The sequence below is a fragment of the Cnephaeus nilssonii genome, assembly GCF_951640355.1.
Source record: "Cnephaeus nilssonii genome assembly, chromosome: 14".
In the NCBI taxonomy this organism is placed as follows: Eukaryota; Metazoa; Chordata; class Mammalia; order Chiroptera; family Vespertilionidae; genus Cnephaeus; species Cnephaeus nilssonii.
The window spans coordinates 44379929-44406342 of NC_137085.1; the positions used below are offsets into that span (position 1 = coordinate 44379929).

Consider the following 26414-nt stretch of genomic DNA (forward strand, 5'->3'; position numbering starts at 1 on the left):
TAGTTCTGCTTCGCAGGGTCAGCCCCTCAGAGCAGCTTGTCCCCTGTGGTTGGGGTCATTCCTCACAGCCAACCAGTCTGAGGGTCAATAACATTGTAATAACTATGCATGGTGCCAGGTGGGTACTGGAAACATCGAGGGGATCACTTTGTAAAGTATATGATTATCTGACCACTATGCTGTATACAGGAAACTGATGCAAAATACTATTGAATGTGAACTGTAATTGAACAATGAAATTACAAAGATACTACACGCACACAAAAAATCGTAGAAAATTATTTTAAAACATTCAGTAATGATTCATTTTCACCTGTTCTCTCTCACCTTAGTTAAGATTATCTTCCAACTCTGAGATTCCCTGATGTAGAAAGTGAGGAGACATAAATTTATTATTTCTTATAACCTAGCCTAGCCCTCCCCACACCCTACAACTGCCACAAAAATCTTCCAGTTAATGTGCGATAAGAAGTTTATCTGCCGCCTGAACAAAATGCCGCAGGCCCAGCGGGGAGAGAGAGATAACCGGGGGCGGAGAGAGGAGGCACTGCTATTAGCATGTGGGGTGAGCAGGACACAGAAACGAAAGCCCTAGTCACCAAGTTTCCCTCCTTTACCACTTTGTCCAGCGTCAGCCCCATTCACCTGGTTGTGCACAAACACAACTATTCCTGGACATCCCGAGACACCGCTGGGTCCCATGCATGCAACGTCTTAGGGGTCCTCCATCCTCCTCACGCTGACCCCTGCCTGTGGCGCCTCTGCCCACGAAGAGGTACAAAGTGCCCTGGAATATTTCCTCCTGCTGCTTCTCTGAATGGTCTAAGCTGGCTGCTTGCACTTGCAGGATGTTCACAAGCCAAGTGTGCTGAGCTTGGAGAGTGCCTACAACTTTGTCTCCAATATGGAAAATTCAGAAGAAACTGCAGAGATGACCAGGGGAATCTGATTTTGCATAAAAGCTCGAAGCCTTACTCAGATGACATGACTAATACTCATGATATAATGTAAATGTGAAACTGTTTTATGAAACAGCTTTTATGATTCTAATTTTGAAATATACAGGGTGGGACAAAAGTAGGTGTATGTGTTCATATGGAAAGGAACACAATAGTTAATAAATAATAATACAAGAATAAACTGTGTTTCATGCACTCACAACTGCAAACCTCCTTTTGCCCCACCCTGCATATACACAGGATAGCTTACAAATTCTTATTTATATCTGTTTAGAAAAAAAGACTGGAATGGAAGGAACTACTCCAAAACCTTAACAATTATTTTGTCTGTGTTACGAAAATACAGGGTATTTTTTACTTTATAATTTCTGTATTGTCTCTGTTTGGTTAAATGAGTAAGTAATTATATAAAAAGAGGTAAAATGGCATTTAGAAACACTAATTAAATAGTTTAAAACATAGATATATTTTTATTTCCGAGAGGAAGAGAGAGATAGAAACATCAATGATGAGAAAAAAATCATTGATTGGCTGCCTCCTGCACACACTCTACTGGGCACCAAGCCCCCAATCCAGGCATGTGCCCTGACCAAGAACTGAACTGTGACCTCCTGGTTCATAGGTCGATGCTCAACCACTGAGCCACGCCGGCAGTGCTAATTTTAAAGCTAAAATTTAGAATCCTTAAAAATGACTTCATTCCACATTTCCCCCAGCCTCTCTTAATTTTGTAGGACAACCTCCTCTGGCCCCTCAGATGACTTCTGAGCCTGAAGTCTTACAACCAGTTGACAACTAGCCAAACGGTGGCTTGAACTTAGATCTTGTGACATTTACCGTCTGTGCCGCTCCCATGATCTCACAGTGTCCCAGAGTGAGAGACTAATGAACTTCATAAGGAAATACTCCATAAGGAAGGAGTAAGTTTTACTGTGCACACCTACACTTCTCATTAAATCAATATTTGTCTAGAGTCATATCATCGTTTTATGACATGCAAACAATTCGGTTGCTAAAGGAGCTCTGGTGACCTCATCAGAGCTATTGAACCAGAGTTCCAATTATGAAGTTTTCACTCCTGCTTTGCATAGAAGCCCACTTTGGAGACTTGCAAGATGAAAATATATCAGAAGGCATCTCGGTCCTAATGGCAGGCATCTCTGTGACTATAGAGAAGAATCAGGTTATTTCTGTCTTCTGCTGTGACTACACATATAACAGCCACTTAACTTCCATCCCACAGTATCATGCTGCATTAGAACTACTTAACCTTTATCCAGCTCCAAAATATGTATAGAAAGCAGACAGACTGAAGACCTTCTTCAAAAGCACCTGTATCCTAAAGGGCTTTAAGTACTTCCTATTTATAAATATGAAACCTTATGAACAGCCAAGCACTGCTTAAGTCTCACAAAAAGATCAGTTCTAAGGTCTTTCTTTTCCTAAGGGATAAATGTCAGACATTCTAGGCAAACAGGCATACAGAGGAGGCTTGGAAGTGGCTTCCTAGTTTGCCCTGCTTATCGTGAGCTGGTTGGGCTGGGAACGCATTCTAGGCAAGGGGTGGGCGGCGGCCTGGAAGGACACAGGAAAAGAGGACGGGCCACACTTCACAAGTCAAAGAACTGTTGTTCAGATAAGCAAGGAGACTCTACCCGTGGTCACAGCAGGCAGCTCATTTCCTGCCCAATGTGCTAACCGAAAACATACTACATGAACCCAGGATAATATATGATGGCAGGCAGAGAGCATGCAGGCGTCTGGGCAATACGTTGGTCACCTGTTAACCGTAATTAACTAGATTTAGAACCTGAAGTTAGTTGTACATGTCACATGAATAGAAGGCAAAGCCTAGAGCAGTGATGGGCAACCTTTTGAGCTTGGTGTGTCAAACTTCGCCAAAAAACTGAGCGTAACTCGGGTAGTGTGTCACTTTGAGGAAAAAACATTATTTTGCAAATGTTTCATCCTCGGCATGTGGCCGCCTCAGCGGCCGCGTGTCATCAGAAATGGCTACGCGTGTCAGTGCTGACACGCGTGTCATAGTTCGCCATCAATGGCCTAGAGCATGCCTAGATACAGCAGAGCAGGGAACGCCTGAGATGAGCTGTGGAAATGCTGACATTGGAAGAATTCATGGTAGAAGCAACCCAGGGAGAAATTTAGGGAAAAGCAGGCTGCAAGGTGCTGGAACCTGGGGTATCTCAGGTTGCCAACATTCCTCCCACCAAAAGTGGGAGTGGGGCACTGAGGAAAAAGCCCTAGAAGGAGACTGAAACTTATGTTCAGCTGTAAATGCTAAATTCTTAAATATTTTAAAGTTTTAAGGAAATAATGTGTTAAAGTTATCTCTCTTCTTTATCAGTCAAAATAAAGGCCCCCCAAATGGAGCAAGGACCATGCCAATGTACCCCTCAATCAGAGACTCTCAACTCTGAGAATTCAGTCCAAGTAAATAAGAAGGAAGCAAAAGACTAGATTTTGCATGAAGCGGTATATATAATACATTGTGTTCTCTAAGAGCAAAAAATAAAAACACTGGATCCTATTGGATGACTAACGTCAGGGGAAATTAGACTAGGCAAGAGAAAATTAAGGCATGGAAAGTATTTTCAACCCCTTCAGAAATGATCACATGAAGGTACATATGGGGGAAAATATGAAGTTTAAAATTTTTAAATTGAACATTCACTATGGCTACAACGAAATCACAGTAGTGGTGTTGGGGAGAAGCTGCCGGGAGTGTCAGGCTCAGGAGCCGATGGGACCCAGGACCGTCTGGGGTAGGCTGATGAAGAATGGAGGTGCTGAAGGCACGTGCCCCACGGGTGAAGTCCTGGAGCTGGTTTTGGGCTGTGAAGGAGAGGCCCCAGTCTTATGTGGAATCCCAGGAGGTGGGCCTGAGCCCTAACCAAGCAAAGATGTAGTCTTCCTTCGGTCAAATGGGGCTCAAGGGTTGAGAATAAGGATGGTCTTGTAGGACCCTGAAGGAGGGAGATGTGAAGGAACTTGTAGATGAAAAGAAAGTGGAGCCTGTAAGGGTCTGTTTAATACAAAAAATAATCGAGAAGGTTCTGTTTAGAAACTTGGCCACACTTCCTGGGGAACATGAGAATGAACTTGTAACTGCTTGATAGAACACAAGAGCGGGAACGGGGCAAAGTGGTTTGTTTCACCCCACCCATTGCCATCCCCAACTTTCAGATAAGGAAACGCAGACCCAGAAAGGCATACCAACTGCCTGCCCAAGATGACAACCCGCTCACAGCAGTGCCAGGGTTAGCACCAGGTCTTTCTCATTCCAGCATTTTGTATATGATGCTACACTCTCAGATCAGCCTGACCCGACAAACCCAGAACTCTCCCAACTGCATCTGAACTAACTTGAAGTAATCATTTTCACTATAGGAGCACTATTGCTTTAGTTTATAATCGGGGGAAATTCAGGAAAGCCATAACAAGAAGAAAATCAACTTTAGTTTCAATTTACAACATTTTAAAAAGTCTCATTATTTCTGTTAAATTTACCTAGTGGTCTTGGCCCATATTCATAGCTGGCGGGTGTTTATTTCATTGTGTGAATATTTAGTCTATAGGTTTAGCTAACCCACTGAAGTTTGTGTCACCAGCCACACAAAATATATGGATTTTTCAGATTTCTATGCAAGCCTGGAGGATCTTTCTTAAGCCGGCACAGAGAAAAACCTGAGGGCCTGCCGCTGGAGACTTGGGTGCAGGCTGACTGACCCTCAGTAACTGGGCTAAGGCATAGGAATAGAACCAGCTGTGAATTTCTTTAATTATCCTCTCATCCTCCAATTTTTCTCTGTTATGTGCATTAAGGAGACCTATAAGATATTTTTCTCGAATGCTTTGATGTCTATGGATTTCTCTTCCAGTACCAATCTAAAACCCTTGTCTAAAAAGAAAACAAAATGAATGGTCACAACATATCTGCAAAATGATGCTGGTTCCTAAGGATCAATGCAATTTCTTCTATGGACTTATAAATCGTTTACATGGTGGTAATTCAGAATTTTTGCAAGGGAGCATTTCTACACTGACAGGTTTAGGAATTTAACCTTTTCAAAAGCTATCCAGCCTGGCTGGTGTGGCTCAGTGGTTGGGTGTCAACCTATGAACCAGGAGATCACAGTTTGGTTGCCAGTCAGGGTGCATGCCTGGGTTGTGGGCTCAATCCCTGACAGGGGGGCATGCTGGAGGCAGCCTATCAGTGAGTCTCTCTCATCATTGATGTTTCTATCTCTCTCTTCATCTCCCTTCCTCTCTGAAATCAACTTTATATATATATATATATATATATATATATATATATATATATCCAGAACATTTGCTTGTCTCTGGTTTCTGGATCCTCTCCCACTCTCAAAGATTTACTCAGTGATCACCACAGTAGCTCAGAGATGGTATCTGCTAATTCCTTCAACACTCTGAGACGCAATCTAGTGTGCTCTAGAGATGTGAACTCATTAAAATTACCCAGATGCTCCTTTATCCATCTTCTAAATCCCTTTTAATTAATTCCTTTTCATTTTGAAGATCATTCTCTTTGCTAGAGAAGTAAAAGCAAATCAGTTCTGTATATGTCATCTATTAATGCTAGCCTTACTCCCTTACTCTGTCTCTATTCTAATAGCTCCATACACAACTAAAAAGCAAAACAAACTAAAGCTATTCTCAAAATACAATTACATACCACACATAGTACGCAGTTAGACACACGCACACACTCACTCACTCACTCACTCACACACAAAGTTCAACCTAGCCAGTAAATAAATTAATACAAAATGTCATTCTATAACAAACCACGAAAACACATTTTTAAGCAATAAATAGTAATGTAGAACGAGCAGTCAGACATCCCTTGAGGGGTCCTAGATTGGAGAGGGTGCAGGCTGGGCTGAGGGACACCCCCCACCACCCCACGCACGAATTTCATGCACCGGGCCTCTAGTAGGTATATAGTAAGTGACTGAATAGACAAAGGGGGAGAACAGACAAAACTCCCATGCAGAAGAATTTCACCTACTTTTCTAGATACTCCTCCTTCAAGGAGGAGGAACAGAATTCCCAATCCCTGAGGGTGGGTGGCACGCAGTGACTCCCTTCCACACAGCACAGTATGGAAAGGGAGGGGAAAGAAAGGTAGTCGAGAAACCTGGTACACATTACATAAGCCAGGTAATCAAGATCAACATCAACAGTGATATCATGTTATAGTGTGTACTTCTGATATGATGTGATGCGAACAGCACCCAATCTCCCCAGAGCACATTAACCTCAGTCTAACCATGAGAAAAGCATCAGACAAATCTCTACTGAGGGACCTTCTATAAACAACCTGACAGTGATTCTCAAAACTGTCGAGGTCATCGAAAAGAAGGAAAACCTGAGAAACTGTCACAACCAATAGGAGCCTAGAGAGACATGGCAACTAAATGTAATGTGGGATCCCGGATGGGACCCCAGACAACTACAACAGAAAAAAAGGGCAGGCGGGGAAACCAGCCAATCTGAATAAAGCATGGCCTGTGGTTAATAAGGTATCAACGTTGGTTCATGAGTTGGGACAAAAGTAGAACACTCATGTAAGATAATGATAGGGAAAACTGGGTGTGAAGCATAGGAGAATCCTCCATCCTATACCCTCAGACTTCTCCATATCTAAAACTCTTCCCTAAAATAAAAAGCTTGTTCAAAACAATTCCAGGAGATCATGATCACTGTCTTCAAAGGCTCCTCCATCTTCTACATCGTAAAGTAATTCTTTCTTCAGTGGTCAGTGTTAAGTCCAATATAGTACCTCCCTTTGTTATATTCTGAGAAGGGACCAAAAAAAAAGCCCAAAAGATATTAGATTTTCGTTTTGTTTTTAGCCCAATTACCCAGCCAGCAGAAGCTGAGATGGTCATCTCCTATTGCCTCCTCAGTTTTGCAGTCTGTGTCAACAAGGTATTATCTGCCTTCGCCTCCATCTGTCTGGTTAGCAGAAGGTCTCCACATCAATCAAACTGATGGGCTTTTTTCTCCCCTTTTGCCTCACCAAAGCTCTTCAAAATGGTTCCTTCATCAGAGTGTAGATTTACAGATAAACATGTCCTTTCTCCTTTATCAATCCTGTTTCTCCTCTTCTTTTCCATAGATGGAGAGACATTCCTATTCGTGTAGTCTCGGGACCAACTGGACAGGAAGCCATGGGAACAAGCATCAGTCACCACGTTAAAGAAAAAAGGGTGGAGAAAAGGAGTAGGAACTTCTAGATCTGGTCTACTGGACACAGTCTGGCCTCACCTGCCTGCTACCCCAGTCCTCACGGCCAAGTTCTTAACCAAGCAGTAGAGATAAGCTGGCGGCAGCTTTGAGCCTCTGTTCTTGTCCTTGCCTCCCACCTAGAACATTTCCCTGTCCCTTGTTTCTTCTAGCTTCCTTAATCCCGTGACTCCCACACTGCTGTGATCTTTTCTTCTGAACTCTTTCTTTGTTGTTGTTAATCCTCACATGTGAATTTTTTTTCCATTGCTTTTCAGAGAGAGAGTGGAAGGAGGAAGAGAGAGAGAAAGAAACATCAATGTAAGAGAGACATCGACTTGCTGACTCCCACACATGCCCTGACATGGGGCAGGGAGCTAACCGAAACCCAGGTATATGCCCTTAACTGGGAATTGAACTTGAGACCCTTCTGTGTGCCAGCTGCCACTCTAATCACTGAGCAACACTGGCCGGGGCTCCCTCTGAACTCGTATAAATCATGCCTTACTTACTTTGCATTCCCAGCATTATTGGTCATGGTTCATGAGCATATCTCCTCAACTATACTGTAAACTCTTCATTGGGGTGAACTTCATCTACTTTTCCGCACACAGTTTATGTATTTATTGGTCATGCAATTGTCCAGTAAACATTAGCAAATATTTGAGTGTTTACTCCTGAATGTTTATTTTGCAACAGCTCAATGAGGTAGGAAATAATTACCCCCATTTTATAGCTGAAAACAGTGAAAAATAAAGGGAGTTGAGTGGTTTTCCCAGGGTCATATGGAAGTTACAGAGCCAGAATTAGGACCCAAATTCAAGCTCTTAGTCTGCCTCCAAATAAATACTGCCCAGTGAAATGATCCCATACAGAGTCTAGGTATTTTAATAAACGATGAGTGCAGAAGGAAAGTTAAAAACCTTGGATCTGTGGACCCCACACTGACTGAGAACATTTTGATTCAACTCCTCCCTCCAAACCTAAACGTCACACAGAGTTTATGTACAGCACAGACTATAGGACTCAAGGTAGATAGTACTTTAAAAAAAAATTCCTGATTGATGGATTTTAGAGAGAGAGGGAGAGGGGGACAATGGGTGAGTGAGAGAGAGAAATATCCATTTGTTGTTCCACTTATTTATGCACTCATTGGTTGATTCTTGTATGTGCCATGACCGGGGATTGAACCCGCAATCCTGACATATTGAGATGATGCCCTAACCAACTGACCTACGTGGTCAGGGCAAGAAGGTACTTTTTAAAAATGTCTTTAGGAAGTACTATGGCTAGTCTTCATTCTTCACACATTGACCGGTTAGAAGGACTTACGGACACAGAATGAACAAATAGAGAAAACCAAAATATGCAAGTCTGTACAGTTTGAAGTGCAATGCCAGGCTGGCTCATATGCTCTGAGGAAACTGGGCAGAGAGAGAGAAGGCACTGTGCGAGAGGAATAACCAGAACCCAGCCCCCCACGGTGTGACCATGGACAACATACAGCCAGGTTTTCTTCCGTCGTCTGCTTCTCATTTCCCACTGGTGAGCTTGTGCTTGGATGATCAGCTTCTTAAAAGATTTCTAAAAATAAGTCACCACCAAATTCTATTACACAATCCACAAGTGTTGACATTCGCCTGATGGCCCATGGCCAGATTCAACAACCTTCCTTCTACTACGGGGAAAAGGTGCTGAGCTCCGCAGCAGGTGCACAGCATCAAAACTGGGAAAAGGCTCCAATTCCTTCTGCATCACCAGCAGCACCACCACCAGATGATGAGCCTTTAAAGTATAGCTGTACACGGCGCCAACAAGCAATTGTGATGCCCACTCCATCCAACCAAGAATTACCAGGCTTTGCCTGAGGGGCAGGCAGACCTCTTCACTATGCTTATGCCAGCTGCTACTCAGCTCTGAGCTCTCCCAGAAAGCCTTGACCAGGAGAACACTGGCCTTCCTACATCTGTTAGGCGTGTTCTTTTCTTTCAGACCCCACTGTCTTCTGTTTACCAGGCCCACGTGTCTGATTTAGCTATCAGACTTGAGACCAGCATCTTCTCTTCTGAGGGCCATAGCTCTGAGTTTCCCAAGAAATATGCATGAAGACTACATGAAACCTACGATGGCGGATACCCAGGTGGACTCAAGGGAAAATACTGGCAGAGTATAAGTTAGAAATGACAAGGGAATGAATTTCCTTTGAATACCCAATATGCCCAAACCAAATGAATACATAATTTCATAAACACCTGAATAGCATTATTACACAAGCAAGAGTGATTCATGTCTTTTTTTTTTTTAGTAAAGGGAATTGTTTTGGACAGTTTTATTTATTAAAAATAAACAAGAAAGATCCTTCTTCCCCCCAAGAACTTAGAATCCAGCGACAAGATAAAAACATACCTGAAAGGCGATAAATCCCATAACAGAGGTATAAATAAAATGCTTATCTCCACCACCTCACTACTGATTCCAGTGTCAGGAGTTTCTAGAAAGCAATCTACCCTGGGACTAGCTCACCAGAGCCCGCTAAGGGCATGGTTGTGGGAGCAGAGTCCCTGGAGGATGAAGTGGGCTGGAAGGAGCTGAAAGTCAGCTTCCTCACTTCCCAGCCTCCTTTTACCCACATTATAACGATGGTTGCAATTTGCTTATTATGAAATACTTCCCGAAGAACAGTGAAAAACAGGAAATTTTCAAAAGCAAGGAGTATAATTCTAACATCTTATCGCTTTTTAAAGTGTAATTTTCAGAGCAATTTCATAGCACGTGTTAGCTCTTGTGCCTATCTTCAGATCTGGAGAGAATAGCCACACACACCAGAAGCTTAATTTGGAACCCCGAGGCTGGCTTCTACCCTAACTCTGCCACATTCGACACTTTTGCCACCCTTCGTTTTGTTTTGTTTTGTTAATCCTCACCTGAGTATATTTTCCCCTTTGCTTTCAAAGAGAGTGGGAGAGAGAAAGAAATATCAATGTGAGACACATCAACTGGTTGCCTCCTGCACATGCTCCGACTCAAGGTGGGGAGCGAACCCAAAACCCAGGTACGTGTCCTTGACCAGAAATTGAACCCAAAACCCTTGAGTGCTTGGGCCTACACTCTAACCACTGAGCACACCAGTCAGGGCTGCCAGCCTTCTTTTGATTGCATTATATTCCCCTAATTAAATGTGTTTGCCTGGCTCCTCTAATCTGTCTACATATATATAAAAGGCTAATATGGTAAGTGTCCCACCATCCAACCAGTCGCTATGACACACACTGACCACCAGGGGCAGACGCTCAATGCAGGAGCTGCAGAGCTGCAGTGACTTGGCAGCGGCGGTTCTTGGGTGACGCACCCCAAAACCAGAGAGGAGGGAGTCTGATTCCTCACTGGGCCACGCGATTCCACCTTTGGCCGTGGGTTGTACTGTTGCTGGGGCACTGTCGGCCCCAAATATGGTGTACTGCACACCCTGTACAACATTTGCAGAGTGCCCTCTCGCACTCTGGGACTCCTCGGGGGATGTCAGAGAGCTGGTTCGGCCAGATCCCCGCAGGCCAGGTCGAGGAACCCCACCTGCCGGAAGGACCCCGCTCACTCCGCAGATGCCAGGGAGGGATAACGGGAGGTTGGCTCCAGGGTGTGTCCAGCCCGTCTTGCCCAGTCCTACCCACTGGCCACCTTCTAATTAATTTCCTTTCAATGTGCACGAATCTGTGCACCGGGTCACTAGTCTATTATAAATTCCTGGAGGATGAAGACCACTAATTTAGAGTGAGGGGTTGTAATTGTCTCTTCAACCCAACTCCTCACTCTAAATGTCATCCCCATTGCCCTCAGCACCTTTATAGAAAGCTTTGCTCATAAAAGTGAATGAAAACAGCTTTTACTTAGTTCCTGCTCTCTATATCACCTTATCTCAGTTAATCCTCTCAAAACGCTATTGAACGAGGCAATCACAACTTCAATTTAGAGGCTGTTCTTTGCTGGGCAAAGGGGATTGGATTACCTTAGAGCTTGTCCATTGTACCATTGGTATGTCAAGTTCGCCTCTCCTCAACTTCCCTTTCCTCTTATCCAGGCATCAGGAGTATCAGATATCGTAGTGTGTGGGTCAGATATTCATAAACTGAGGTCAAATGGAAATACTACAACTTTTAGACAAGAGTTCTAGAACAGCCTCTAAGATTCTAACATGGCACTCAAACATGACACATGACCCTTGAAACTCAATTATCACACATATTAAGAAGGATGCATAGGCTTGTGCTAAAGGTAACTCTCCTTAACAGTGATGACTACGGAGGTCATATCTGTTAACTTGTTAATGATTGAAGGGTGAGTAGAAGCAGCTTCCAAGCCCAGACCGGGGCACTTTCCTGTCCTAAGACTGAAAGGAAAGTGCCCCAATCTGGCCCCATCTCAGGGCCGATCCTTTCCCATGAAAAGAGGAGGAATATTGGAGGTACATCCTAAATTCAAAGCAATCAGGAAATCCATTATTCCTTTCCCTGATTCCATCCCAGTTGATTTGTATTTGTGCTTTGTGTATACAGAGAATGGGTGGGGCCCATTTTAAAGACCTAATGACATCCTTGGAATTTACTATCTAGTTTCAATACAGCCGGATGTGACAAGCTCAAGAGTTGCACTTTTCAACATAGTCCAGGTCAAATTCCATTCTAATACCTTCGTTGGGCTTACTGAAATTCTCTGCTTTTCTAGAATTTAGTTGTACATGACAGTACTTAAGGGTGTGATATCAGTTAAAAATTTAAAAATTAGTTTTTTTATGGAATAAAAAAATGTTCTAGTTAAATATGGGCTATGGAAACAGACCTAACATCTTCTTTAGAGTTTTTAATTAAAAAATAAATATCATCTGCTAATAGGGCGCACTTTTTGGGAATTGATGCTAGCTCCAGTTAGGCGTGAGGCACGTTTCTTCAATTACCCTACCTTCACCTCTATTGGAAGCATAGAGAGGACTGCCCCTGGTGTCCCAATTCCTGACTATCGGTATCAGGTACTCCAAACCTTTTTGACCTTGCATCTTATTTTCTACTTCTTATGATATGCTTTCAAATGTGAATTATATTCTTGTGCCGCGCCAGCACAGCCAAGGGTTCGGCGAGCCTGAGTGGGGGCAACGAAGGATGGAGAAATGATAGACAAAGAGAAAAAGCTGGGTCTAGGTGGATCTTCTGTGCCTTGCTGAGGCCACAGAACAGATCCAGACTGCAAAACTGGAGCTTTATTTATAATCAGGGACAAACAAGGTAATCTACAATGTTGTTGTAAGTTTCACTTGTTTTGGCAGCACTTGCTGCCCCTCCCACAGCCCACTAGCTACCCAGGAAAGATCTAGGGAGCAGTCACACGATCAAGCTTAATTATGCTTAGAGGACTGTGCCCTCCAAGCTGGGACTTGTTTGCGACTTTGCCAGCAGGTCAGTCCGAGGCTTAACCCTATAACCGCTTCCTACATCTTCTCATACTCTTCATATCATATTCATATACAACCAAGTACACAAAAAGATAAACAAAATCATTAAAGCAAATTGTACAAAAGTACTCTTTGCTTTCTTATCCTTAACAGTATACTTGATTATTAATAGTCTTTCATAATATTGTATCTATTTTTCCCAGTTATTTGAACATATGCTTTTAATTGTTTTTTCATTCAATATTATTTTGTATTAGTTTCAGGTGTACAACATAGTATTTAGCCAATCATATACTTTACGAAGTGATGATTTCCAGTACCCACCTGGCAACATAGTTATTACAATATTATTGACTATATTTCCTATGCTATATTTTATATCCCTGTGACTATTTTATAAGTATCAATTTGTACTTCTTAATCCCTTCACCTTTTTCACCCAGTCTACACACACACACACACACACGCACACGCACACTAGCTACCATCAATCTTCTCTGTACCTATGAGTCTGTTTCTATTTTATTTGCTCATTTATTTTGGTCTTTCAATTTCACATGTAAGTGAAATCATACGGTATTTGTCATTTTCTGACTGACTTGGTTCACTTAGCATAATACACTCTAGGTCCATCCATGCTGTTGCAAATGGTGAGATTTCATTTTTTTTTTTTATGGACAAGTAATATTCCACTGCATATATGTACCACCACTTCTTTTTTTAAATCCTCACCCAAGGATATTCTCTATTGATTTTTTAGAGAAAAGAAAGGAAAGAGAAACATCTATTAGCTGTGTCCTGTACACACCCTGACCTGGGATCAAACCTACAACCTATGTATGTGCCCTGACGAGGAATAAAACCCACAACCTTTTGGTGTATGGGACTATGCTCCAACCAACTGAGCCACCTGCCCAGGGCTGTACCACCACTTTTTTTATCCACTTATCTATTGATGGGTAACTGGGTTGCTTCCCTATCTTGGCTATTGTAAATAATGCTGCGATGAACATAGAAATGCATATATTCTTGTGCAATAGTGTTTTGGATTTCTTCAATATATAGACCCAGAAGTGGAATCACTGGGTCATAAGGTAGCTCCACTTTTAATTTTCTGAGGACCCTCCATACTGTTTTCCACAGTGGCTGCACCGATCTGCATTCCCACCACCAGTGTATGGGGGTTCCCCTTTCTCCACATCTTCACCAATACTTGTTATTTGTAGGTTTATGATGATAGACATTCTCAGGTGTAAGGTGATATCTCATTGAAGTTTTAACTTGCATTTCTCTGATGATTAGTGACCTTGAACATTTTTTCAAATGTCTATTGGCCATCTACTAGTATACATCCTCTTTGGAGAAGTAAATACTCAAGTCCTCTGCCCATTTTTTGTTTAATTGGATTGTTTGGTAGTATTTGTTTCTTTGGTGTTGACTTGTATGAGTTCCAGAAAATTCCAGAAAGAATCAACTCATAAATTTTAAATTGCGTCCTCTTCTGTGTAGTGTGATGAAATCTTGTTCTCTGCTGCTCTGTCCCACTGGGACCTGGGACGTGAGTTATCGCCTTGTCCAGTGTATCACACTGTATACGCTCCCCGTCCATTAGTCACTTAGTAGCCATCTCAGTTATCAGATTCACTGTTGGGATGTTGCAGGGCTTGTGACCCTTATTTTACTTAATAATGCCACACTCACATAACTTTTATCACTGTATATTGTAATAATTGTTCTACTTCATTATTATTGTTGTTAATCTCTTCTTGTGTCTAATTTATATATTAAACTTTATCAAAGGTATGTATGCATAGGGCAGTGGTTGGCAAACTCATTAGTCAACAGAGCCAAATATCAACAGTACAACGATTGAAATTTCTTTGGAGAGCCAAATTTTTTAAACTTAAACTTCTTCTAACGCCACTTCTTCAAAATAGACTCGCCCAGGCCATGGTATTTTGTGGAAGAGCCACACTCAAGGGGCCAAAGAGCCGCATGTGGCTCGCGAGCCGCGGTTTGCCGACCACGGGCATAGGGAAAAAGGTATAGATAGGGTTTGAGGCATCCACTGGAGGTCTTGGAATGTATCTCGCAGGGGGAAAGGGGACTCCTGTACCTCTTTAGGAGACAGTTTCAGAGGAACAGTCAAGTCACCTTAGGGTCAAGGAGCATGCACTGTATACCCTGTGAGGTGTCACACCCATGGCTCTACCCTGAGACATAACCTACAGTCTCACAGCTAAGAGAGAAGGCTCTGGAGTTGGACAACCTGGCTTAGACACCCAGGTGTGTGGTCTCAAGTAACATACTATGTCTGCTCCATGGTTTCCTCACTTATAAAATGATGACAATAGTACCTATCCCATGGGTTGCTATAAATATCCAACAAGTTAATGCCTGCTTATTGTTTAGAAAGTACCTGGAGTAAAGTAAGCACCCAAATAAGTGTTAGATAATCATCAGCAATGAATGTCATGTTAGGGCCCCTCCTTCCTTTACACAACTTTCTAAACATAGACTATGTCCACAGTATTTCTTATTTTATAATATTCATCTCTTACCCTCTACCCATTTTAGTTACGTCATGTTGTTTATTATCTTTATGTTTTAATTACCAATGTAACTGCTTTGTTTCTATAAAAAATGCATATATAAGGTAATAGAGTAAATGATATAAAGGACTTTGTGAAAACAGCTATTAATTATTTTTTTAAATAAATTGTTATTTTCCGATTACAGTTGACACACATTACATTAGTTTCGGGTGTAATTCTGGCATTCTTTTTTCCCCCCAATTACAGTTTACTTTCAGTATTATTTTGTTTTGGTTTCAGGTGTACAGCATGGTGGTTAGACAAACATATACTTTACAAAGTGTTCCCCCAATATCTCCAGTACCCACCTGGCACCACGCATAGCTATTACCATATTATTGACGATATTCCCTATGCTGTACTTTACATCCTCATCACTATTTTGTGAGTTGCCCAGTTCAGGGACTGCTTCTTAATTGGTACTTTTTAATCCCTTCACCTCTTTTATCCAGTCCCCCAAAACCCCTCCCCTCTGGCAACCACCAGTCAGCTCTCTGTGTCTGAGTCTAGAACAGCCATTTCTTTTTTAAAAAAATTTCTTTATTGATTAAGGTATTACATATGTGTCCTCATCCCTCCATTAACCCCCCAAATCCTCCCCCCACTCATGCCCTCATCCCCTGGTGTACGTGTCCATTGGTTAGGCTTATATTCATGCATACAAGTCCTTTTAGAACAGCCATTTCTTGATTTTCCTGTTCCTACCACTAGTTCCACCCAAGACAACCAATCATAAAATTCTCTGTTTCGCTGTCTTGGTAGTTATCTCTTTAACTCTTGATAACATGCTTAAATCTGTTGTTCATGATTCTTATCAGGGACTTTACTCCTACTGCTCCCTGGCCTCTACCCAAAGTTTTATCAATTATCATTTTAATTCCTCTGTTCATTACCTTTGTAATTTTAAGTGCTTACTACTAAATTTTCATTTATGTTTCCAACAAAAAAAATTTTTTTAGGTAAAACTGTCTTTAGTCACAGACAGCATGATTATCTATGCAAAAATAAATTCTGTGGTGCTACTAACATTACTAGAATTAATACATGAGTTTAATAACTCCACGAGTTCCCCTCATTTTGGTCAGGTATTATCTATGTCATTAACTCCAGTCAAACCCCTCTGCCATTTGACACAGGTCCTCAAATATTTCTACTATTATTTGAAGGTTTCCTTAGCATTTGGGGGATGTCCAATTAGCCTCGAACAGCCTTTAAGATTCCACAGGTGTTAAAAGTGCTTTCTACACTGAGTGGCCAGATTATTATGATCTCTGAACGCATAATAATCTGGCCACTCAGTGTATATAAATATATATTAGAGGCCCAGTGCATGAATTCGTGCATGGGTGGGGTCCAGCCAGCCTGGCCAGGGGGAGGGGACATGGGCTGTTGGCCGGCCTGCCTGCTGGTCGAACTCCTGGTCGAGGGACAATTTGCATATTAGCCTTTTATTATATAGGACAGTGGTCGGCAAACTGCAGCTCACGAGCCACATGCGGCTCTTTGGTCCCTTGAGTTTTTACAAAGGCCAGCTTAGGAGTACCCTAATTAAGTTAATAACAATGAACCTACCTATATAGTTTAAGTTTAAAAAATTTGGCTCTCAAAAGAAATTTCAATCGTTGTACTGTTGATATTTGGCTCTGTTGACTAACGAGTTTGCCGACCACTGATATAGGATATACACTGAGTGGCCAGATTATTATGTGTTCAGAGATCATAATAATCTGGCCACTCAGTGTAGATAACTTCTGGGAGCTTCTCTTAGTCCATCTAAATAGGAACCAACTGAAACACTGACTATCTTTGAATGTAAGGCATAGTGTTAAGCACTCTGTGTGGTATGATGATGACAACCACAAACCACATAATCTAAACTGAATAAGCAATAAACTTGTTTAATACATTGAGCATCATTTCTTACTTTGGACTCTATCATATGAATTATTTGCTGCCCACCAGCACTGTTTTTCTTTAACATGTAAATGTGAGTTTTGCTTTCTTCAACAAACTTATATCCAAGATTCACTTCTTTTTAAAGATAAAAGTTCATTGCTCTCCTCATCTATGATGAGGGTATGTTTAAATTGTGGAACGCTGATAAGAACTTTAGCAAAGTGTCTCCTTGTACCCTTGGCCTATGGGAATAGGGGAGGAGAATTCTTCTTTTATGGGAACCTCATCACAGCAGATGTTACATGCTTTGATTCAGATCTGCTTACCCAGGGGTTATAATGGTGGCTGTCTGGAGCCTGAACTCCTGCTGTAATTCTTATGAAATAAATTCTCTAATGTGCATGATGCTTTTGTTCCAGAGTACCTCAAGGGCCATCATTCTGTCTGCTACACATCATGCCTTTGAAGTAGTCCAGGAGCCAGTGTACAGATTCTCAGACCATAGATGAGGAAAGAAAAAAGGTACAAAAGAGGTCAAGCCCCTGGATCAGGGGTCACTAAAGTGTCAGGAGAGGGGCAGGGTAAGCAGAATACCTGCTTCTTGGACCACAGCTCTCACTGCATCCAGATTCAGCCTGTGCAAAGTGTCATTTAAAAACAACAGGAAGTTTGACCCAATGAAACCAGGAGATAAACTCGGCTCACAATAAGCAATAGTAGTGGAGCTGCCAAAAGATATATTCTCTTCCTCTGAAAGTTTCAAATAGTGGGAATGATAAATGACAAGAATTCTGACAAGAAGGATAAACAACAGGAGTGGGTTTTGTGTACCATTTTTCAAATTAAATTTCTTTTCTTTCTTTTTTTTTTTTAGTGAGAAATAGAATATTCTTACAAACACACTGTAAGCAGGCATTTTCAATTTAGTTCAGGTACATTAACTGACATAAATCCTAATAGAACTTTGAGTTGTTCCCTTTTCACTTCATTCTGCTAAAGGAGAAAAAAAATAATCGAAAAGGAGGAGCAGCTAGTGTGCAGAGGACGCTGAGCTGAGAGGCTGGGTGGGAAACATGAAGCGGGCGATGTGGTCTCAGCTGTCAGGACTCCGGTCTGCTGGGAGAGATAAGTAGAGAGCAACTGAAAAGTCAGCTTCAAAGAAAAGCTGCAAAAGGGTCGTAAGAACAAGACTTCCACAGTGGATGTTTGCCTGAGAAATCTCTCCAGGCAAGTGTGGGGATCAGAGATGCCTTCTAAAACCGTGATAAATGTGTGGGATCATGAAAATCTGATGTCATTTCCTTAAACAGAGAAGAAAACAGAAGATTTGGTAAGAAAAAAGTGGAATATGAAGAAATGATATTACAAATAACAATCAGAAAATTATTTTGTTCTCAGATATTTTCTTAGTCTACAAACCTTTTCAGGGAAGTCTCATTTAATCCCAATGGCCATAATCACTGGTGAGAGAACATAACTTTCTGTCTCCATCAGGGACCTGTCTCCTTCCATCCATGCTCATACACCTTCCTTCTAGATCCTCCACCTAGATGTCCTGTGGGTATCTTAACTGCTTCCACTCCCATGGCTTGAATCACTGCCCACAGACCATAACATAGCCAGTATCTCCATCATGGACTTCTCTCCTTACAGCTGCGCCCCACCTGGTTATTCCACAGGTTTACCAAGTGCATGTTCAAAATCGGATGCATCATCACAGCCTCTGCCACCATTATATGCTGCCTCTTCCCTGTACACACTCTCAGTTCATCATCATTCTCCAACATCTCCAGCCACTCAAGCCAGAAGCCAGAGAATCATCTTCTACTTCTCCCGTTCCCTCAAAATTCATAGGAAGTGGTCATCAAGTCCTATAAAACCCCCCTCCTAAATCTCAAATCTGCTCACTTTCCCCATCCTCACTACCTTAATTTAGATCCTCATAATATCTCTTACCACCAGTCTCCTTGTCTCCAATCCCTTTCTCCTCTCATTCATCTCCCAAACTATAATCCATGTTGCTGATCTAACATAAAACATGAGCTCACCACTCGTCCATGAAAATCTTCCAGCTGTTGCCTCGTTGCCTATAGAAGAAAAGTTCAAACTCCTTAGCATGTCTGACAAGATGTCCATGGTCTGGCTCCAGTATACCCCTCCAGCCCAATCTCTTTCCATCCACACCCGCCCTACTCAATATCAGATTGCACAGCTCCAAAATACCCTAACTTTTATGAATTCATGTATTTTTATGTGTTGTGCCCAGTACAGAGTAAGGAATTAGAAATGGTAGTTGCTGTCACTACTACACAACTACAAGGACAACAATCACACAATGACAATGATGAATGTCAACTAGGGCTAGACTGGGGATAGTCTTACGAACCAAACCAGGGCTTTTAGATTTTAGACATCGTAAAGTATCCAAGGATTTGGGGGCAGAGTGGGGACAAAATTATAACCTCTGGTAGCGGGTACTATAATTGATTAAAGATGGCCATAGAGGGAGATATGAAAGCTGTTTGGGAAGCTGCTACCATAGACCAGGTAAGAAGTGTTAATACAAGGAATATAAGTGAGCATAGAGAACATGTTTTTTACAATTCCTCAGGACTTGTTAAGTGCACAGAAACAAGTAATAAAAACACCAGTAAAATTACAAAAGTAAATTTTTTAAAAATGAGAATATCTGATAAAAATGTAGAATTTGGGGAGGGGGATGTATTTGGATTTTAAAAAGGTGACAGCTGCAAGTATAGATTTCATAATAGAGGTACTTTTCATAGAGGTAAGAGTTGGGATCACAAGAGCAGATGAGTGACTAAAAGAGAGTGAGGCATGAGTTATTCAACTGTTCTAAATGTTATGGGCCAGAAAGCAAGAGATGGGAAAATACTAAAATCTGGCCAGAAATAAGGCTGCTCATGGGGAAAGGACCTTGAAGCAGTGAGGGCCTCACAGATCCTGCACGGGCCGGGTTTCACACCTGCCAAGCACACAAGAAACTAAAAGGCCTCAGTCGGGGCTGGAGGATGAGGGTTGTCCTTACCAGAGTCCTCTTCATTCATCCCTTCCTGATGCTGCTGGATGAGCCACCAACCACTTGGGCCTCAATGCTTGTGTGGTTGGAGGAGGAACTAAAAGACTTTTAAGTACATTCTGGTCTTCGACTGCCATTCCCAAGACTTTCTGAATGGTGTCTATACCAACATCATTCACATGCACAACAAGAAACTGAAGTATCACATGTGTAATTATGATCAGTATATAAAGACAGGGCTGGAGCTGGAGGAACCAGATGAAGAGGTCTCGCTGGGAGCAAGATCAGATTGTGCACATGAAGAACTACACTGCTAGGCAGTGCTAAGCTGGCCCGGCAGGCCCAGAGCAAGGAGAATGCAGAAAATGATGGCATCGGGACTGATAGAGAGGGTTGTGACCTACAAGACACTGTCATTTCATTACCCACCATGTGGCCAGATCCCTCCACCCGTCATTATGGTGCAGAATATGAGCTTCAAGTATACAAAAGATGGGCCTTGCGTCTACAACAATCTAGGATTTGGCATTGATCTGGCACATAAGTGGCTCTGGTAGGGCCCAATGGAGCGGGGACATCAACTCTTGTGAAGCTGCCAACTGGAGAGCTACTACCCACAGATGGGATGAAGTGAAAACACTCGCACGGGTGTTACCATCAACATTTACACGAGCAGCTGGACTTAGACCTCTCATCTTTGGAGAACATGATGAACTGCTACCCAGAGATCAAGGAGAAGAAAAAAATAAAACCAACTAAGAAAGATCATTGGGCAATATGTTCTCACTTGGAAATAGCAGGTGAGCCAGATCCAGAACCTGTCTGATGAGCAGAAGTGCCAAGTGTGTTTGGCCTGGCTGGCCTGGCAGGACCCTCACATGCTCTTCCTGGACAAGCCTACCAATCACCTGGATATTGAGACCATCGACACCCTGGCAGATGCCATCAATGACTTTGAGGGTGGTATGATGCTGCTCAGCCATGATTTCAGATGCATTCAGCAGGTAGCACAAGAAAATCTGGGTGTGTGAGAAGCAGACTCTACCCAAGTGGCCTCCAGGCATCCTGGTCTACAAGGAGACCTTAAGTCCAGGCTGGTGGGCGAGGAACTCCAGTTCACCAGAAGGACCCACAATCTGAGGGCCCCTGGGGCCACTCTCCTGCATTGCAGCAATACCTCTTCCCAACCCCTCTCCTCCCCGCAGCTGCCTTAGCTGCACTCTGCGACCCTATCTACAGCTGGGCAGTACCAGTCCATTTCCTCTCCTTCCAATTACTTTTATCCATGTCTGGACTCAGCTGGCTGTTCTCACGAGCCCCTTGCTGGTTCCTGACAATGCCTACACCCTGATTGGCCAGTGAAGGAGCTTAGGATTCTGGTTTTCTGGGTTTTGGTAAAGTTGGAGGAATATCCTCCAGCCCGCTACCCCCTTTTCTTTCTGCTTCTGGTTTGGAGCTCTGGATCAGGGCCTTAGTCCGGATCAGTTTTCAAATAATTATTTAACAGTATAACTTTTAGACGTGTGTGGCATCTATAAAACATCCAATAAAGAAGCAAAAATAAATAATAAAAGAAATACAACAAAAAGCTTCCAGAAGTCTTCTGACAAATGTGGAAAGTGACTATTCCTTACATAAAGTTTGCACAAAATGAAACGATGCATCATGCTTACATTATAAATTGCCACGCAGGAGAGGGAGTTTCTGAGAAACTGCAAAGCCAAATAATGAAGCCCAACTGTACACAAAGCCGGATTTCCATTCTGTTTTCTATAAACGGCCATAAGCAATAGTTATGTTTCTCTCTTAAACCTGAGTAATGAGAGACTGATTTCCCATTTACTTGATTTCCCATAAATCTTCACCATTCTGTTTAAACTACATGTCTTGGGGAAAACAATAAAAGGGCATCATTTCAATATAGCTTGCCAAAGCAATACTGCTATTGTGGGTTGTTTTTTTTTTTCATATAATGAATTCATAAGCCTCAGGACAGTCTGGTTTACATGTCACTCCCTAACAATTAGGAAAATTGTTTATATTCACTTTTCTTGTTTTATGGAGGGCATTACAGTTTGTTTTCTAATGGAAGATGGGCATTAGGAAACTTGGGAAATTTTTCTGTGCAATTTCTCCAATGGAAAAAGAAATACCTTTGGTAATCTACAACCTCTCAAGGAATATAACATTAAAAACGAAACTGTCACCAATCACCCATAAATTATCACTCTGTTTAAGTTAAAAGAACAAGTCTATGAAAGCATGCTTTAGGCCATAGTGTAGTAAACACATAAATATTTCATAAAAAGAAAAAAGAAATCATGAATAAATATCTCAGTTTAAAAAGCTAGCACTTTATCTGAACAGCACAAAATCGGGACAAAGAAAAACATGCTCTTTATTGGCCAATGGAGTAAGTGAATGAGAAAGATCTAAAGCTTGCTTGCTTGCCTTACAACTAGACCTCTTAAGGCTCTTCTTGAAAAACTGCTTTTGCCTTTTTTTTTTTTTTTTTTTTTTTTTTTAGTCAATCTCAATGCATTATATGAGTCTCTTTGAGAAACACAATTCAGACAATATGGAAACATCTGGCTCCCAAGGTTACAGCAGAGTCTCAATAGCAAACAGTGAGTAAAAGGGCAATCACTGCTGAAAGCCACAAAAACAGCACCCCCAAAAATAATCAAGGAAAGGAAGATGAGATTTTACGTGGGGCCATTTAGTTCAGGGGCAAGAGCCTTGCATCCCTGAATGGATAATAATGCTATAAATTTATCATAGCAAAAAAGATACACTCTATTCTGTACACTCTTTTTAAAAATCAGGGAAGGTTGTGACAACTTGGGGGAAATTTTCTAAGCAAAAATTGGCTATAATAAATGTTGACACTTAAAGGAGCAAGCAAACCCTTCGTAATCAGGATGTTTATTCTAGAAGCAAAAGCCTGCCCCAAAGTTCTGAGTAGCCAAGCATTCCCTGTTTTAAGCTCCTTCCATGTGGTGGTTGAATGGCCAATTAAAATGGGCAGGCTTATAAAAAAAGACCCCGAATAGCCACAGCTATCCTGAGAAAGAACAAAGTTTGAGGAATCACAATACCAGATATCAAGCTATATACCATGCCACGGTTCTCAAAACTGTCTGGTACTGGCACAAGAACAGACATAAAGACCAATGGAACAGAACAGAGAACCCAGAAATCAACCTAAACCATTATGCTCAATTAATATTTGACAAAGGAGGCAAGGGTATACAATGAAATCAAAACAGTCTCTTTAATAAATGGTGCTGGGAAATTTGGTCAGATGCAAAAAAATGAAACTAGATCACCAACTTACACCATACACAAAAAACAAACTCAAAATGGCTAAAGGACTTGAATATAAGACAGGAAACAATAAAAATCCTACAAGACTCCATAGGCAGCAAAATAGCAGACATATGTGGTAGCAATATATTTACAGACACATCTTCTAGGGCAAGGGAGACTAAGGAGAAAATAAACAAATGGGACTACATTAAAATAAAAAGCTTCTGCACAGCAAAAGAAACCAACAAAACAACAAGAAAGCCCACTGCATGGGAGAACATATTTGCCAATGATATTTCCGATAAGGGTTTAATCTCAAAAATTTACAGAGAACTCATACAACTTAACAAAAGGAAGATAAATGATCCAATCAAAAAAATGGGCAAAGGATCTAAATAGACACTTATCGAAAGAAACATACAGAAGGCCCAGAGACATATGAAAACATGCTCAAAGTCACTAATCATCTGAGAGATGCAAATCAAAACAACAATGAGATACCATCTCACACCTGTCAGAATTGCTATCATCAACAAATCAACAAACAAGTGCTGGCGAGGATGTGGAGAAAAAGGAACCCTCCTGCACTGCTGATGGGAATGCAGACTGGCGCAGCCACTGTGGAAGACAGTATGGAGTTTCCTCAAAAAACTAAAAATGGAACTCCCATTTGACCCAGTAATCCCACTTCTAAGACTATATCCCAAGAAACCAGAAACACCAATCAGAAAGGATATATGCACCCCTATGTCCATAGCAGCACAATTTACAATAGCTAAGATTTGGAAACAGCCTAAGTGCCCATCAGCAGATGGATTAAAAAACTGTGGTACATCTACACAATGGAATACTACGCTGCGGTAAAAAGGAAGGAACTTTTACCATTTGCAACAGCATGGATGGAACTGGAGAGCATTATGCTAAGCCAGTGGTCAGCAAACTCATTAGTCAACAGAGCCAAATATGAACAGAACAACGATTGAAATTTCTTTTGAGAGCCAAAAACCGACTTCTGCGCATGGGCCACGAAGTTTCAATCGCACTGTAAGTGTGCGCCCACACGTGGTATTTTGTGGAAGAGCCACAAAGAACCGCATGTGGCTCGAAAGCCGCAGTTTGCCAAGCACTGTGCTAAGCGAAATAAGCCAGTCAGAGAAAGATAAATATCACATGATCTCACTCATATGTGGGATATAATGATCAACATAATTTGATGAACAAGAATAGATACAGAGACAAATGGTAGGGGAGGGGGGTTAAAGAGCAACCAAAGGACTTATATGCATGAATATTAGCATAACCAATGGACACAGACACTGGGGTGGTGGGGGCTTGCCCAGGGTGGGAATGACCTGGGACGGGGATGTCAACTGGGGAAAAAGGAGACATATGTAAAACTTTAGACAGGAAGGAAGGAAGGAAGGATAAAATGGGCAGGCTTGATGTCTCCATGTATTTCAGGCAGAAAAATATATATGCTGTCTTGACATATTTTGAAAGTAAACATGTTTTTCCTACAGTATTTAGGTTCTTGTTAAACTAAATTAGTATGAACTTTAGGAGGAGCATTATTTGAAAAAAAATATAGACATGCCCAAGCTTGAAGGCCATATTTCATCACTGTGGTTATTTATCCTGTGTAATAGACAGGGCAGCCTTAGGAGTTACTTTCCCCCCAACTCTATCAGATGCCTGCTCTCCATACTTCACAAGGCTTTCTTGATGGAAATTAAAACTTTGCAGGGGAAGCTTTGTGGAGATGTTCATTCACAACCCTCCATGAACCCACAGGGTAAAAAGAGCACTCGATGAGAGGTCATGGTCAGCACCTCAGGTATACAACACAGTGTTCAGCCAATCATATACCTTCAAGCGTACAACATAGTATTCAGCCAATCATATACCTTCAAGTGTACAACATAGTATTCAGCCAATCATATACTTTAAGAAGTATTCCCCCCTATATTTCCAGTACCCATCTGGCAACATACAGTTATTATAATATTGTTGAGTGATTTCCTTTTTGATGCAAAAATTGTTCAATACATATGTATTAAATCCCCACCACTTACCAGGCACAGTGCTGAGTTCCAAGAATACAAAGACAAATAGAACATGATGCCTAACCTTTCACATTGACAAATATTAGCTGAACACCTAGGATGTGCTTACCACTCCCTCAAGCAGGTCATAGTATTGCTTCTTTTGATCACTCCTTTTTGTTCCCTTACTTTATAAACAGATGTTACGAATGAATGATATAATGATCCTGGTAGTGGGTATGTTTTTACTTTTTTTTTTATAGACAAAAGTGTGTATTAAGTATTGAAAACCCACTACCCAACATGTTTTATGTAGTGTAGCTAAGTAGTATTCCATGAACGCTTGATTTTTCAATAAAACTATGTACATGTCTATGTCTATACTGGGTTACAGTGTATAACGTACAGATATCTTAAAGGACTGAGCCATACAGGGTTGTGTGATGAACCCACTACCAGGATCATTGTATCATTCATTCGTAACATGTGTGTCCCCAAAGTTGAAAACCTAACTCCCAATGTGATGGTATTAGTAAGTGAGATCTTTGGGAGGTAGTTTGGTCATGTGAGTGGGGCCCTTATGAATGGTATTAGTGCCCTTAAAAAAGGGAAGCCAGAAAGCTCTCTTGCCTTCTTTCCACCACCTGAAGATACAATGAGAAGTTGGCAGTCTGCAACCTTGAACAGAGCTCTCATCAGAACTCAACCATACGAGCACTCTGATTGCCAGCCTCCAGAACTGTGAAAAATAAATTTGTTGTTTATAAACTGCTCAGTCTACAGAACTCTGTTACAGCAGCCCGAACTAAGACAGTTTGCTATTTCTTTTTTATTTACAGGTCAAGTGACACTGAGTACCTG

The 26414-nt window shown here is 41.7% G+C and overlaps 1 protein-coding gene and 1 pseudogene across 5 annotated transcripts in view; one reads left to right on the forward strand and one right to left on the reverse strand.

Annotated features, from left to right (window-relative positions):
• Positions 1–26414, reverse strand: part of PIP5K1B (phosphatidylinositol-4-phosphate 5-kinase type 1 beta) — a 291346-nt gene that overhangs the window by 251980 nt on the left and 12952 nt on the right. The gene's annotated exons all lie outside the window — the stretch shown is intronic.
• LOC307111089 (ATP-binding cassette sub-family F member 2-like) lies at positions 19656–21416 on the forward strand (annotated as a pseudogene). The gene is made up of 2 exons: positions 19656–19709; positions 20097–21416. The product of its transcript is annotated as an ATP-binding cassette sub-family F member 2-like (transcript).